Source organism: Amphiura filiformis, chromosome 15 (genome assembly GCF_039555335.1).
Source record: "Amphiura filiformis chromosome 15, Afil_fr2py, whole genome shotgun sequence".
Classification (NCBI taxonomy): Eukaryota; Metazoa; Echinodermata; class Ophiuroidea; order Amphilepidida; family Amphiuridae; genus Amphiura; species Amphiura filiformis.
This window is the reverse complement of record NC_092642.1, coordinates 63,127,867-63,143,518: the sequence shown is the minus strand read 5'-3', so window position 1 is coordinate 63,143,518 and position 15,652 is coordinate 63,127,867. Positions and strand designations below refer to the sequence as shown.

The window sequence follows — 15,652 nt, the reverse complement described above, 5'->3', positions numbered from 1 at the left end:
TGAGTAGATTGTGTCTTGGTGTGTGATATTTTAAGCACAAAGCACTTTATATCAGGGTTAAAATGCATTTGCCATGAGTGTTGCCATGTGGATAATGCATCAAGATCAGACTGTAATTCTGAGATATCATTGTTGTTTTTAATTGGCCGATATAACACGCAATCATCGGCGAACAATCTGATTTCAGAGGAGATGTTGTCAGGGAGATCATTCAGATAGATCAAAAACAAGAGGGGTCCCAAAACGGTTCCTTGGGGCACTCCCGATTTGACATGGACCCACTTGGAATGTTCACCATTGACAACAACCCTCTGAGTACGTTTGGTTAGAAAGTTCTTTATCCATGTGTGTGCACTACCTGTAATACCACAAGTTTTTAACTTATGGAGAAGACGTTTGTGAGGGACAGTGTCGAACGCCTTTGAAAAATCCATGATGATCATATCCAAAGGCGTCCGACAGTCCAGTGATTTGGCCAAGTCATGAACGGTGAGCAACAATTGGGTTTCACATGAGTGCATGGACCTGAACCCGTGTTGTCTGTTTGTAAGAATATTATGTTTGTCAAGGTGGCGCATTATGTTGCTGTGTAGTATATGTTCAAACAACTTACAACATATTGGCGTTAATGAGACAGGTCTGTAGTTCGATGCAAACGTCCTGTCCCCTTTTTTGTGTATGGGTGAGATGTTGGCCGTCAACCAATCTTTTGGTAGCTCTCCAGTATGCATGCTTTTGTTAAATATACTTGTGAGTGCTGGTGCCAACTCTTCGGCACATAATTTCAGGATCTTCGATGGCAATCCATCCGGGCCGGGAGCTTTATTCTCCTGGAGGTCTTTTAGGAGTTTAATGACTCCGTTATGAGATATATGAATGTCTGGCATCGGCGGGAAGGATTCTTTACCGGTGAAATTGTCCATTGGTTTCTCGGTGGTAAATACAGATTCAAATTGTTCATTTAGAATCTCTGCTTTGCCAACATCATCTGAAATGAGCTGGCCCTGCTTTTTGAGGGCTTGTATCCCAACATTGTCTTTATTCAATCTCTTCACGAAACCCCAGAATTGTTTTGGGGATTCGACACAGGTGGATCTCACCCATTTCCAGTAAGATTGGTTAGAGGCTCTCTGGGTTTCTTTTCTGATGGTCCGGAACTTGTCCCAATCATCCTCACTTCCAGTGGATCTGGCATGATTGTATTATAAAAAGAGGATGCTAGGATCACGAAATACTCCTTTAATATACAAACTTCATGCCATGCTCCTCCAACTCGCCTTAAGGGAGCACACCACTAAATCAATGCGCCATTTGTGCAACCCTACTAAGTTCCGGAAAAATACAGAAAGTTTTTGAGGTATTATGGGCTGCTCTTTGGACTAATAATCAGAAAGAGTAGCGAATTATAGCTTAAATAAAAGTGTAAAGCCTGTGCATGAATTTGAATCGCTAAAAAGTCGCATTTTTATAATTATTGAGAAAATAGGTCCGCGTATTAAAAATGGGCAGAAACGGGTTTACAGTCATGAGAGCATGTCAAAAACAGTGAGGGCGCTGTTTAGCGGCTCCTACCGGGAAAACGAGGTGGAAGACTACCCATACATTGAAACATATGTTAAACTTTCATCGATTTGCAATCGACTGGTTATCATTAAATTTCTCAGAAAGCGCCGAAAAGGCCTCAAAACGAGCAAACAAAACTGGTGTTTTTACACGCATTTCAATGGGAAGATTATTTAGTGGTGTGCGCCCTTAAGAAGCAAAATTTTATGCTTACGAGCTGTCTTTAGTTGAAGTAAACAAACAGTAATCACATGACAAGCACAAGGAGTGTCCGATTGTAGATTTATCGTGGTTTTTAAAGAATAAAACATAGTAAATTAATTAATATTGACTATTGAATTATTCAGAACATGCTTGATTATAAAATCGTTGATTTAGAACAGTCGCCTTGAGGTTACAGACACAATAAAGTCGGACAAAACAACAAATTTGGTAAGCTTAAATATAACTTAAAGTTGTATTTCACGCATGCATGATTTTTATATCACTGGAAACCTCTGGCTACATAATGTTTATGTACAAAATATTTTTTGCAGATTAATTCGTTTAGCAAAGATATCGTGAAATTTGAATTTCGTTCTGGTGCACCAGAAATGAATTTACAACGCATTGTCTATGGAGTAGTGTAATACACATAATCATGCATAACTCGTGAACGCAAAATCGGAATCAACTGAAATTTTGGGAATAGGTATTTTTCGTGGATATCTAATGAAAAATGACATAAATAGAGGATGCTAGGATCATGAAATACTCCTTTGTGTTGAGATATAATGCAAGTACTATTCAATGCGGTATGTCACTAAACAAACCGTCTGGCGACAACCCCGAAATGACGATCGCTGATTGGTTAATGAATTTAACCCTTATCAACAAACAAATAAAGATACCATTGACAAAGTTCAAAGACGAGCAGCTAGGTTCGTGTTTAATGACTACAGTCGCCACTCAAGTGTCTCAAACATGCTTGGCCAACTTGACTGGGATAGCCTTGAAAGTCGTCGCACCAGGGCCCGCCTTCACTTCAGCTTGTTTACAAAGAAACACATGGACTTGTACCAAACAACATTAGTTATCTCCTCAAATCCCAAGACCATGACATCTAAACGGAAGACTCGACAAAGTGCTGGAAATTTCATCTACACTAGGGTGATTCACAAAAAATGAAATTGGTATTTTTCAACGGGACACCCCCTCATTTTGTTCATTTTGATAATAAAATCATACCTGCAAAATATGAAAAAATTCAAAAAAGTTTAGGGGTGCTACCGGTCAATGAACTTTGTACACAAAGTCAATGGGATTTATGAGCCATTTTCTTTACAACACAAAAAGCCATGTTAATTTTCCCTGATTGTGCCAAAATATTTGATCATAGTGTGAGTAATGTCCTTAAAATAAATGCTAAAGAAAATTGTAAAAATGTTAACCCGCTTTCCAGAAAATTGCATTTTGTGAAAACTGTTACATTTGGGGCAAGGTAGTTGCTGGAACAGCCAAAATATTATGGTACTTGGCTAATATAAAGTTGTGTTTATGGGGCTCTAGTTCTTTCTTTTTTTTTAAATGTTTTTTTTTTTTTTTGTTTCTTTGTTTGTTTTTGCTTTGTTTTGTTTTTACTTGATCATGATTATGTGTTGTTTTGTTTTGTTTTGTTTTTGTTCTGTTATGTTTTGTTTTTGTAATAAGTGTAGTGTAATGTTTAATGTGTAATCCAGTAGTAAATGTGTCTTAGCCACTCTACATGTAGCTCTTGTCACAAGTACCTTGCACAAGGTGTAGTTTTGAACTGGCCACTATCCAATGTTGTGACCCCAATTTACATACATTTCTTTTCAACCATGGTGAATCTAATCCTTCCTGTGGTCATTCAATTCAAACAATACAAATCTTCATCAGGTATGGCCATAATGACCACCCCTGATACAGATGTATGGATTTTGATAGTTACTATTACATAAGATTTCAAAAGCTGGTATCACCATTGGGGTAAACTAATATGTGAAGAATTTTAATCTTTTTTTATCAACAGTTCAGTTCAATAAGGTATATAAATTTGGGGCGCCTGGTGGGATTCCAGGGGATATCCCAGGGTATTCTTTTCTTGAGCTACACTCCCTCTGTCACTTTTGAAACATTTTTTATTATTACAGTCAACTATGAACTTTAATTTGGTAAAAACCCATGTTTTCACAAAGTTATGTATATCATTGAACATTTACTTCAGTTTTGCAAGCCTGGTAGACTTTTTAGGCCCTGAAATAAGCGTTTGAAATTTTTGACAAAAATCCCATTGACTTTGTGTACAAAAGTTCATTGACCGGTAGCACCCCTAAACTTTTTGAATTTTTTTCATATTTTGCAGGTATAATTTTATTACCAAAATGAACAAAATGAGGGGGTGTCCCGTTGAAAAATACCAATTTAATTTTTTGTGAATCACCCTAATCTACACCCATGTTTCTGCAAACAAGAACTGCTACCTTACATGTAGATCACTCTACCCAAGAACTATACCCACCTGGAATGTTTTACCTGACCACCTACGATGCGCCCCAACACTACAAAACTTCAAGGACCAGCTACAGACCGATCGACGTCAACAAACTGCAGGGAAAGAGACCGAGTAGCAAAAATTAGCCCTCCAACTCCTTGACGAGCTAAATTCTGTGTGAGATAACCTCTACCAGGTGTTTACGCAGTAACAAACAGATGCAGATTTCCAAATAAAAAGGTTTTCAATAAGCCGGTTCGCAATTTCAGATTTCGGCATACTTGCAATGCATTATGGGAAAAAATTGGAGATAAATACGAGGAGGCTACTGTACATTTCCAATGTGGTGAACTGTGCCGTTTGCATAAAAACATCTTGTACTGGAATTTTGCCAATTATTTTGTCTTTATTTCTTCATATCAATTAATATATAAAATAAAATACAATGTATCATGAAGAAATAAAGACAAAATAATCGGCAAAATTCCAGTACAAGATGTTTTTATGCAAACGGCACAGTTCACCGCATTGGAAATGTACAGTAGCCTCCTCGTATTTATCTCCGATTTTATTTGGCGACTTTTGTTTCTGCACTTGCGCAGTTGTACTTGCGAAAGGGCTTATTGGCTATGGAACCCATATGGCTGATGAATTAGGGCGTGACTTGTGTAAGTGACACAAACATCGTATTTTGTAGATACCACAATGCAACTGAGGCGCCAATCGTCTGTATTGCCTTTCATGTCAGCGACTTGCAGCGTGTTGATTTATATCACTGCATGGATGTTGATTTATATATCACTGCATGGCTGTCCATCAACTAGCCTTATTTGGCAACAGAGGCGGCGGAACGATTTTGAAAGTGAGGGGGCCAGTCAGGTTGATGTAAAAATCCAAGTAATGGATCTCGTTGCGCTTGCGCGACACAGGGGGTGTCTGAGGGTGGATGTGCCCCTTCAGAAGTGAGAAACTCTTGCAAAATGAAGGCCCAATTATTTGATGGACTATTTTGGTACTATTCTTGTGTACAATTTGAGTTTGAAAAAAACGAAAATTGGTGAAATGAAGCTATTAAAGCCATTCGTGGACAAGTTCTCACTATTATTAACTGTATAAATTATTACTGTAAACATTAAGTGTCGGGTGTCCAAAGCAGAAAAAAGGGTGAAAGCAGGGGGTGTGCCCCCCCCCCTCAGAAGTGAGAAACTTTAGCAAACTGAAGGCCCAATTGAAGCGATTTGGTGGACCATTCTGGCGCTATTATTACACAGCCGTGGCGTTAGTCACGTCTGTGTCTTTTTCTTACAGGATCTTCTTCTTCTTCTTTACACATCCGTGACGTTAGTCACGGCTGTGTCTTTTTTCTTACAGGATCTTGTGTCTTTTTTCTTACAGGATCTTCTTCTTCTTCTTTCTTTCTTCTGTCGACCTTTACATTTGCTCTAGCACTGACATGCGTACACCGATTTTGACCTAACTTGGTCACAATCATCAATGACCATGCCCCTACATGTCACATAAAATTCGTGGGGTCAAAGGTCAAGTAGGGGTCAGAGGGGTCAAAAACGTGATTTCAACTCAAAATGCTACTTCTCCCACATATTTCGTAGGACAGTAACGCCACTTGCACACATGAATTGTTATTACCCAATGTCTGTAAATCATGCACAGATTTGAGGTCAGAGGTCATTAAGGGGTTACTTCCGGTATAAAACCAAATTCCTTCAAAAAATTTATTAGCTAAGAAAAACATAGGAGAGTGACGGTATGTGCACACATGAATAATGTTAACCAAATGTATATGTGGTATTTTTTATTTGGGGAAAGAGTCATTAAGGGGTCACTTCCGGTATAAAACGAAATACTTTCAAAATGCTACTTCTCCCACAAATTACATAGGATGGTAACGCAACTTGCACACATGCATTGCTATTACCCAGTGTCTATGAATCATACACAGATTTGAGGTCAAAGGTCATTAAGGGGTCACTTCCGGTATAAAACCAAATTCCTTTAAAAAATTTTATAAGCTAAGAAAAACATAGGAGAGTGACGGTATGTGCACACATGAATTATGTTTACCTTATGTATATGTGGTATTTTTTTATTTGAGGTCAAAGGTCATTAAGGGGTCACTTCCGGTATAAAACCAAATTCCTTTAAAAAATTTTATAAGCTAAGAAAAACATAGGAGAGTGACGGTATGTGCACACATGAATTATGTTTACCTAATGTATATGTGGTATTTTTTTGTTTGAGGTCAATGGTCATTAAGGGGTCACTTCCGGTATAAAACGAAATAGCTTCAAAATGCTATTTCTCCCACAAATTACGTAGGACGGTGATGCAACTTGCACACATGCATTGCTATTACCCAGTGTCTATGAATCATACACAGATTTGAGGTCAAAGGTCATTAAGGGGTCACTTCCGGTATAAAACCAAATTCCTTCAAAAATTTTTATAAGCTAAGAAAGACATAGGAGAGTGACTGTATGTGCACACATGAATTATATTTACCTTATGTATATGTGGTATTTTTTGTTTGAGGTCAAATGTCATTAAGGGGTCACTTCCGGTATAAAACGAAAAACCTTCAAAATTTTTTATTTGATAAGAAAAACATAGGACAGTAACGGTATGTTCACACATGAATTGTGGTTACCCAATTCATATGTGGTATTTTTTTTATTTGGGGTCAAATGTCATTACGGGGTCACTTCCGGTCTGAGACGAAAAACCTTCAAAATGCCCCTTCTGCCACAAGTAACATAGCAAAGTGGTGCCACGTGCACCCATGCATTGACATTAGCCAATGTGAATGTCTATGGGCGTTTTCATATATTTTGGGGTCAAAGGTCATTAGGGGTTATAACACGGCTGTGTTCGTGGGTTAGACCACAGCTAAGTCAGGTTGTGTACAATTTTAGTTTGAAAAATCCGAAAATGGGTTTATGAAGGCCCAAATTGAAGCCATTCGTGGATAAGTTTTCACTATTATTGTATAAATTATTGCTTTTAGTGTTGGGTGTCCAAAGCAGAAGCTTAAAGGGGAATTTGTTTATCCATAGGCCTACACATTGATATTAACCCAGGGGAGTTGGAAAATTTTGCAAAATGAAGGTCCAATTAATGCCATTTTGTGCATCATGACACTTTCTTTAAGCATGTTAAGGGTCTAGAATAGAGATTTGATTATTTATGTTCACCCAGACATGTTACACACAGCACATTATGGGTTAAAAGTGGGGGGCCAGGCCCCCCAGTCAAAAAAGTGGAGGGGCCACTGGCCCCCCTGGCCTCCCCGGTTCCGCCGCCGATGTTTGGCAACTCCATATTTTACTGAGTTAATTCAGCCAATCAGGAAAGACGTATTATGAGGTTGTCGCCAGATGGTTTGTTTAAGTGACGAAGGAGCACAAATCGGCTGGGACCGAGACTATACCAGAAGTACCGAAAGCAAATTGATGTAATTTTCGACCCTGCTATTGATAGTGAGATTCTTTTATAATTTTATTTATGTAATAATTGCTTTTATATTTATCCATAATGTCAGATCATAGTTTTTTGTTATTTTTGGGGTGATTCCACCATGGGACAAATTTAAAACCAATTCCTCACTAGGGTATTTTTATTTGAGTAAAATCCTCATAGAAGATTATAATTTTTGTACATGAACAAATATTAAACATTAAACCATTGCTGTGACGTCAGTCTATTCAATAAACTATAGATTATTTTCTACGAATCAACACTTTTCTGCACGAATCTACAGTTAAGTGTGGATTCGTACAGAGAAGTGTGGATTCGTACAAAACATGTAATCTACAGTTTATTGAATAGAATTACGGCTGTTTCTAAATTAAGTGATAGGAAAAGGAACATTATCATAATATCATGAACAAATAAAATAAAATGAACGACATTCAAAAATTATGAAACCATTTTACACTAAAAAATACAATGAATACAATACTTTATTTGTACATGCGCTGAACTTACGTTTTTCCAAAATTATATAATAGGCCTACCGAGCTTTTATAATGGTAGGCCCATAGGCCTACAAAATTGTATTTGTAATATGTAAAATAATAACGCAAATTGTGCATTTTGAGTGTAATTCGGCCATTACACTTTCATTTCTGTCATAAATATATTATTCCGCCAAGATTTGCATAGACCACGTTTTTCTTTTTCAACTTATTTTTAATTAAAAATATTTGATCTTTTGTCGTTTTTTTTTTCTTTTCTGTTCTTTTTTCTTTTTCATTTTTTTAATAGTTTAGTCGCTTACGTATTTTTTATTTAGTAACTTTACTATATACATAATACACATTCTGTATCAATGCATTTAGGCCTATCTGTTTATTTATTTGTTTGTTTTGTGCATGTTTATTGATGATATTAGCCACCGTAGATCTATTTTCTGTTTAATTTTTATTTGTCTTTCGTGTACAAACTACATTTTGTTTTATCTGGTGGTATTTGGCATGCTTGAATATTTACCTATATCGATCAGTAGCCAGTAGGCCGATCCGATAATTAAATATTATGATTAAATATTATAAATATTTATTATAATTACATATTTTAATATGATGAGTATCATTTTATTATGAAATGTAAAGCTTAGGATACTCTGAGATAGGTTTTTCTGTCTGTATAAGTCTATTTAGAATACCACAAACTTAAGTAGGGTAGGCATAACTATGATATTTTTATTGCTATTATGGGTGCTAAAGATATGATATTTTACAAATTGTGTGTGCTTACATTAATGCAGCTTTTACTATTCGTTCAGGTATTTCATGTGAACTTATTTTATCTTTATTCTAGTAGTGTTTCTAGTCTTTATACTGCTTTTATAGTTGTGTGGTAATTGTCAATAAAGACCGCATTTAATTATTATAATGTTAGGGACACTCCATTTGACTTCCAGGGGTGGGGTGGGGGTGGTTGGTGGGGGTGGGGGGCTGGAAGTTGAGGTCGATGCTTTTTTCCGCGTCGAAGTTTTGTTGTAGTTACTTTTTTATTTGTTTGTTTGTTTGTTTTTTGCCGCTTAAGTTCAGGGACATGTAGGTATTATGGTTCAGACCAACCAAATAAAACGAACTCTTCCTCTGTTTACACATTTAAAATGGGACACATGCTTACCTTTGTTCGACTAATATAGAATCATGTTTTATGTCCTTTTCCCTTTTCGAAAGACATCTTCAAAACAAATCCCGTGAATCCACAATATATCCTTTGAATGATTCCATCGAATAATTGCAATTATCCAAATTTATGATTACGGGATGCATTTCAACGAAGATCACAAATAATTTCCATAATTGCATGGTTGTTCCTAAACCGAACACTCGATACACGGAGAACTTGAGTGTCATTGCTTAGTATCCTTACTTCTGAGTATTTTCGATAATTCCCCGTATATGGCAAATAAAACAAATCATCATGAAGATCTCCAATAAAATTGTGTGTAGTAATATACAGAATGCAACACAGGTCCAGCTATCTTCAGGTGCAACGTTACTCGAGAACTCTAGCTTCGGTGAGCAAATTCTTGGCTAGAGTTCTAGAGCAAGTGCAACGCTGCAATGATTTGTTATTGACCATTTGATATGAACCCGTGACTATTATGGCAATTGTCCTTGTTATGCAAAATAGAGACCTATTATTATTAAACGCATCAGAAGTGCATGGCTATTGATTGTCTAATCACTTGAAGGACATTATTATAATTATGTACGAATCTACAGATATAGAAATTACAGGTGTGTCCAGTCTTGCGTGCGTGAGATACCTTGTAAATGCAAATATATCAATAATACGAATCAACAGATAAAGAAATTACAAATGTGGAACAATGTCATGTTTGCTTTCTCCATTTAGGCCTATTATTACTATTAACTTACGAATTCACAGCTTTAGAGAATATTATTGTTAGTATAAAGCAATGGTTTAAGTCAGAGAATACACTTGAAACTGTTGATTCTTGAAAATAATCAACTCGCTCCGCTCGTTGATTATTTTTCAAGAATCAACAGTTCCTCGTGTATTCTCCTTAACATATACTATATAAAGCATAGTATTTGGCTTTAGGTCCATTTTATACTAATTAGAGAATAAAAACTGTGCACCATCTATTTTGAGGCCATTGTGTGAAATCGGAGGGTTTTGTTTTGGGCCAAGGTATTTTTCTGAGGGAGCGGTAAATTCATTACCGCCGTATCTAATATTTTGAACAAATCAAAATGACATTTTATGTTATTTTATGCCATAAAACGCTGTTAAATATAACCAGTTTTAATCATTGTTGTAACCTACCCTACAAAAAAATCAACCAGGCGAATATAACATTTTGCGCAGACAAAAGAGCTACCAATCACAGAAGCGCGACGGCATCGCGTAGGCGTGTGTGTTGCCATAGTGCGTAGCATATACACGCACGCGCGCAGAAGTCATTGTTGCGCGTCCGGAGTCATTGTGAGTTATTAATGACCTCGCAATTAGTGCGCGGTCAGGCAATCAATTTCTTTTGATTGGATTACAGGCTTCGCGTATATTAATGAGGTTATGAATGAAAAATACTTGCTTTAGGTTCTATCTAAAAATCTAGAGGAAAATGATCAGAATAGGGCTTGTTATACCCCAACCCCTGGGATCACTTAGTTCACCTATGGCGTAAGTAATTTAAATGGCTTTAAAATTTCTGGATAGGATTATAGGTAGCACACCACTAAAACCTTTTAAGCCTTTTTAGAGAGTTTTATTTAAAAGGTGCCCATGAATGTGTGCCAAAAATCGTTTGCCCCCCTCTCGGCTGGCCAAAAATTGCTTATGTCCCCTTTCAGCTCGCCAAAAATGTCTTGTCCCCCCCCCATTTTACCCCCTCCCCAGGGCTCATAGTTATTGCACAGCCCCTTATTTCTAGAGTTCAGTAAGAAAATGGACAATATTCGTATAGTAGACTCAACACAGAAACACAGCTGCGATTTCAACTCAACAAAATCCAAACAATTAAAGCTTAAATGCAAAAGATTGTTATTAATATTTCATTACGTTGATGGCCGGAGATACAGCGTGCATAAATGTCTTCCCCTGATGGCCGGAGATACAGCGTGCATAAATGTCTTCCCCAAAACGGTGTTCTTCTCAATAATGACCATCTTACTTTATTTCTTAATCTCTGAACCTGATTAATTTCAGCTGTGCAATATGTAATTTGTCAATATGGTTGTTTACTGCATTAAAAAATAAGAGAAAAATAAAAGTATTAAGAAAAAGATGGAAAAAAAAAGATGTGCTTGTGTTCAACTTTCATTGTACGATATATTGATGGTTAGTCACTCTTGACACCCCTGTCATCTTGCACTCATAAGTTACCTTGCCTTTAAGATACTGAGTTGAAATTAAGCAGACAATTAGACAAAAGATGAATAAATAATATCTGCAAAAACAACAGTGTTTGCTGTACCATCGCAAGATGTGGTTAATTTACCACATGTAACCTGTTTTATGGGACACCTTGTACATGTATTAATGCATGATGCATCACCATTTTAAGCTTGGCTGTATGTTACACTCACAATTCTGTTTTAATTTCAGAAAATGCAGCCTTGTTTGAGCATACTAATTCTATTCCTACTGATGAATGCCAACGGTATCTTACTCACTTTACTCTACTTTTGGCCGCCACTTATTCCTTGTCAGAATCGCAGGGAAACAGGAGCATGCATCAATTGTATCAATGGACTTAAAACAAGTGGAAACTCCAACCGTACTCAACCCCACATAGTGTTTATATTAGCGGATGACTTAGGCTATAATGATTTAAGCTATAATGGAAGAAACCATGGTTCTGCAATGCAGACACCAAATATTGACAAGCTTGCTTCAGAGGGTGTGATACTTGGAAATTACTATGTGCAACCAATATGTACTCCAACAAGAAGTCAACTGATGACAGGGCGATATCAGGTAAAAGACTGGTCTGGTCGACTGATTCATACACTCCTATATCAAAGTAGCCAATCAGAAAAGCTGTTAGAAAAGTACGAAACATGCATTGATTGTGTATATTGTGCACTCCGCATACTACGCGCAGTGTTTTGTGCACGTTCGCGTCGCGTAGGATTGATTCATTTTTTGGGCGGGTTGATGCATTTATATTTGGTTCTGTTTTCCAACATTTTTAGTGATAATTTGTTATATAAAAAAAGTAAAAATCACATGTTTTTTTCTTCTCGTGTATGAAATAGATTAATAAACTTGTATTACTTATTGCTCGAGAAATTAGACAAAATAATGCACTTGCGCTGATGTTGATGCGTCTAATGGGGATGATTAGACGCATCAACATCAGTGCAAGTGCATTATTTTGTCTAATTTCTCTCCCAATAAGTAATACACATTCATTAACCTATAACTTGTCTATCACTTTGTCTTCTGTTTCCTATCATACACATGCCAAATCAAAAAACAAATACAAGAAATCCCAAAGATGATGACTCAAACAATATATGAAGATTTAATTATTATACAGGGTGTCCCAATAAAAAGAGGCCCCTCATTGCGCCCTCTTTTTCTCCTATTTCTGAAAAGTTGATTAAATATATTTTGGTATGTAAAGAAACCTTAATTCGTTAGCTTTAATAAACCAAAACAATTATTTCAATCGGCTCACAACTTTTGAAGATATGCCCTTTTGAATAAAAGTACCTGTTTTTCACTCTGTCCACGGATAGCAAACAGAGTGGTTGGGATGGCTCATGCTGTGGAGTGGCCTGCACGATCACCAGACCTCACACCACTTATTTTCCTTTGTGGCAAAATCTAAGATCTTCGTGAGACGTATTACTGAATGCATTTGCAAGTATCCCATAAAAGGATTGTACATAGCAATAATTGATGCAATGAGGACGGGGCTGAAACCTGTATTCGCCAAGGAGGCAACCAGGTAGAGGGCAGAGCAGCACAGTAAACTCAGTTCAGAAGAACCAAAGACAAACCAAACAGCCTTTTAGGGCTACCTTTTATCCTAAAAAGAGAAATGGCTTATGTTGTAAATAAAAAAGAAATCAAGAAACAACAAAGTAAGAAAGTAAGAAACATAATAAAACAAAAAGGCATAAATAACCAAGAAAAAATAAGTAATTGCAAGTAAAGCAAAAGAAGTCCCATTCGGCAACTATTAACAAAATCCATTGCCCATAAACCCACCGGTAAAGCCCATTCCATAAATAAAGTTATTTTATAAAGTTTTGATATTCATGCATGGTATGTGTACTCCTTTTGAAGTAGCCAAACCTTCTCTGTGGACAGAGTGAAAAACGGGTACATTTCTTTAAAAGAGCATATCTTCAAAAGTGGTGAACCGATTGATAAAATTGTTTTGGTTTATTCAAGCTAACGACTCAAGGTTTTTGTTACATACCAAAATATATTTGATTAAGTTTTCAGAAATAGGAGAATAAGAGGGCACAATGAGGGGCCTCTTTTTTTTGGGACACCCTGTATTTTAAAAGGCTAGATTACCCTTACCACTCTACCCTCTTTCATGACTCATAATTATTACACAGTCCCATAAATGTCAACTATTTTAATACTGCCCTTCTGTCTGGTAACACATGTTCAGATGTCAAGTCAAAATCAATCAGTTCATAAATAATAACCAATAACCACTGGCCTGCCTTGTACTCCCCTCCACCAGGGAGATAGGACTCCCCTCCATGCGGAAGAGAGGGGTACTCCCCTTCACCCATTCCCCTCAACCTGAGAGGGTTACTCCCTTCCATGGGATAGGGCCATTCCCCTCCACCTAGGAGAGAGAGGCACTCCCCTCCCCCAGGGAAGAGGTATACTCTTCTCATGCCTGGGAGAGGGTACTCCCTGCCACCGGGAACAGAGGAGTACTCCCCTTCGCCTGTGGGAGAGAGGGGTACTCCATCAACCAATTGCTTCACTCCACTCAGGCGTAACATAGAGAGCTGCTGCAGATAATCACATCGAAGTTGGATGAGAGTACCTGCGCATCAGTTGCAAACTTTGTGAAGTGGATATCCTAATGCCAGCAGAATACATGAATATTAGACTGACTTTGCATGATTTGCAAAATATTGGGACCAAATTCCCTTAAAGTCACCCCATGGGCACACCGTTGAGTGTAACACTAAATTGCAAGTCCTGAACAGAGGCGTAGCCTGGGTCATCATATGGGGGCACTCCGGGGGCACCGACCATGATTGGGGGCACCGGGTCTAATGGGGGTGGGGGGCACAAGCCATTTTTAGCAATTTTTCTATGGGATTTTCTCAGTTTTTTAATCGATTGGGGGTACATGCCCTTAATTATGACGCTACACCAGTGGTCCTGAACATTTTTTTTTATTTGTCTGTTTTAAGATTCATACAGGTTTACAACATGGTGTCATACAGCCTGCCTACCCATACTGTTTACCACTTGATGAGGTAACACTACCACAGAAATTAAAAGAAGCTGGGTATGTAACACACATGATAGGCAAATGGCACCTGGGACTGTACAGAAAGGAATGTCTTCCTACAAATAGGGGGTTTGATTCACATTTAGGTGAGTATAGAGGTCCTGCATCCTTTTATCGATTGGCTCCAAACAAAGGATTTGAACCGTGTCCTTCACCGTAATCATAGCGCAGTGTAGTCCATTCAATCAAATGTTGTCGTCAACCTATTTGATCGTAGTGCATTTGTTATGTGTGCGAGACTGTGGTGAGACAAACTGTCGCGTAGTTGCAATCATGCTTTTGTTGAATGCATTTGAGAAGTCCACCATATTTACGGTATGATACGTCATATGCACAACCTCTATAAAGCTGATTTTGACTGCTCAGTGTCAGAAGTGGGTAAGTGCAATAGCTGCCCTGTGACCAGTTGACAATTTACACACAGTATATTGTTCTGATCTACACATGGCAGCTACTGCATAAATCCACTTCTGGCACTGAGCAATGGATTATTTTTATAAGCAATTAATCACTAAATTGCAGACAAGAAATTTTTATTCATGACCTTTAGGCAACAAAAAAACGTTTTTCTGGAGGCTAAAATATGTGTATATTAAGGTGTGATCGCTGTTGTCCACGTCTAGAATTGAACATTATATTAAATGTTTTGTTAGAAATTAAAAAAACTTGTAATATCAAACAACCATGCTTATACATCAAAACAAACAAAAGTGATGCTGTTTTGATCTCAGCAAAAACTCAGATATTTGGGTCTTATATTGTTTTAATGAGATATTTCAACTTGGTGCATTTTAATTTATACTACCTGGGTAATGGGTATGGAGCATTGTACTGCATTGTAATTACGTAATAGACCAATATGGATGTATATAACTAGGGCTTGTGCTTAACCTTTTCACAACTGGCCCAGTTTTAACAACTTAACAACGGGGCCAGTTTGTTTATCAAACATTTAAAAGCTCATTAAGGGGGTACTACACCCCTGGCCAATTTTATGCCTATTTTTGCATTTTTCTAAAAAAATTATAGCACATTGTTGACAAGTAAGATATGTATATTATAGGGGCAAGGACTACAACTACTGTACTAAA

General features: G+C 37.3%; 1 pseudogene; it reads left to right on the top strand.

Moving 5' to 3' along the window:
- Positions 1–1,817: 1,817 nt before the first annotated feature.
- LOC140171937 (arylsulfatase B-like) overlaps positions 1,818–15,652 on the top strand; it is a 41,077-nt pseudogene continuing 27,242 nt past the window's right edge.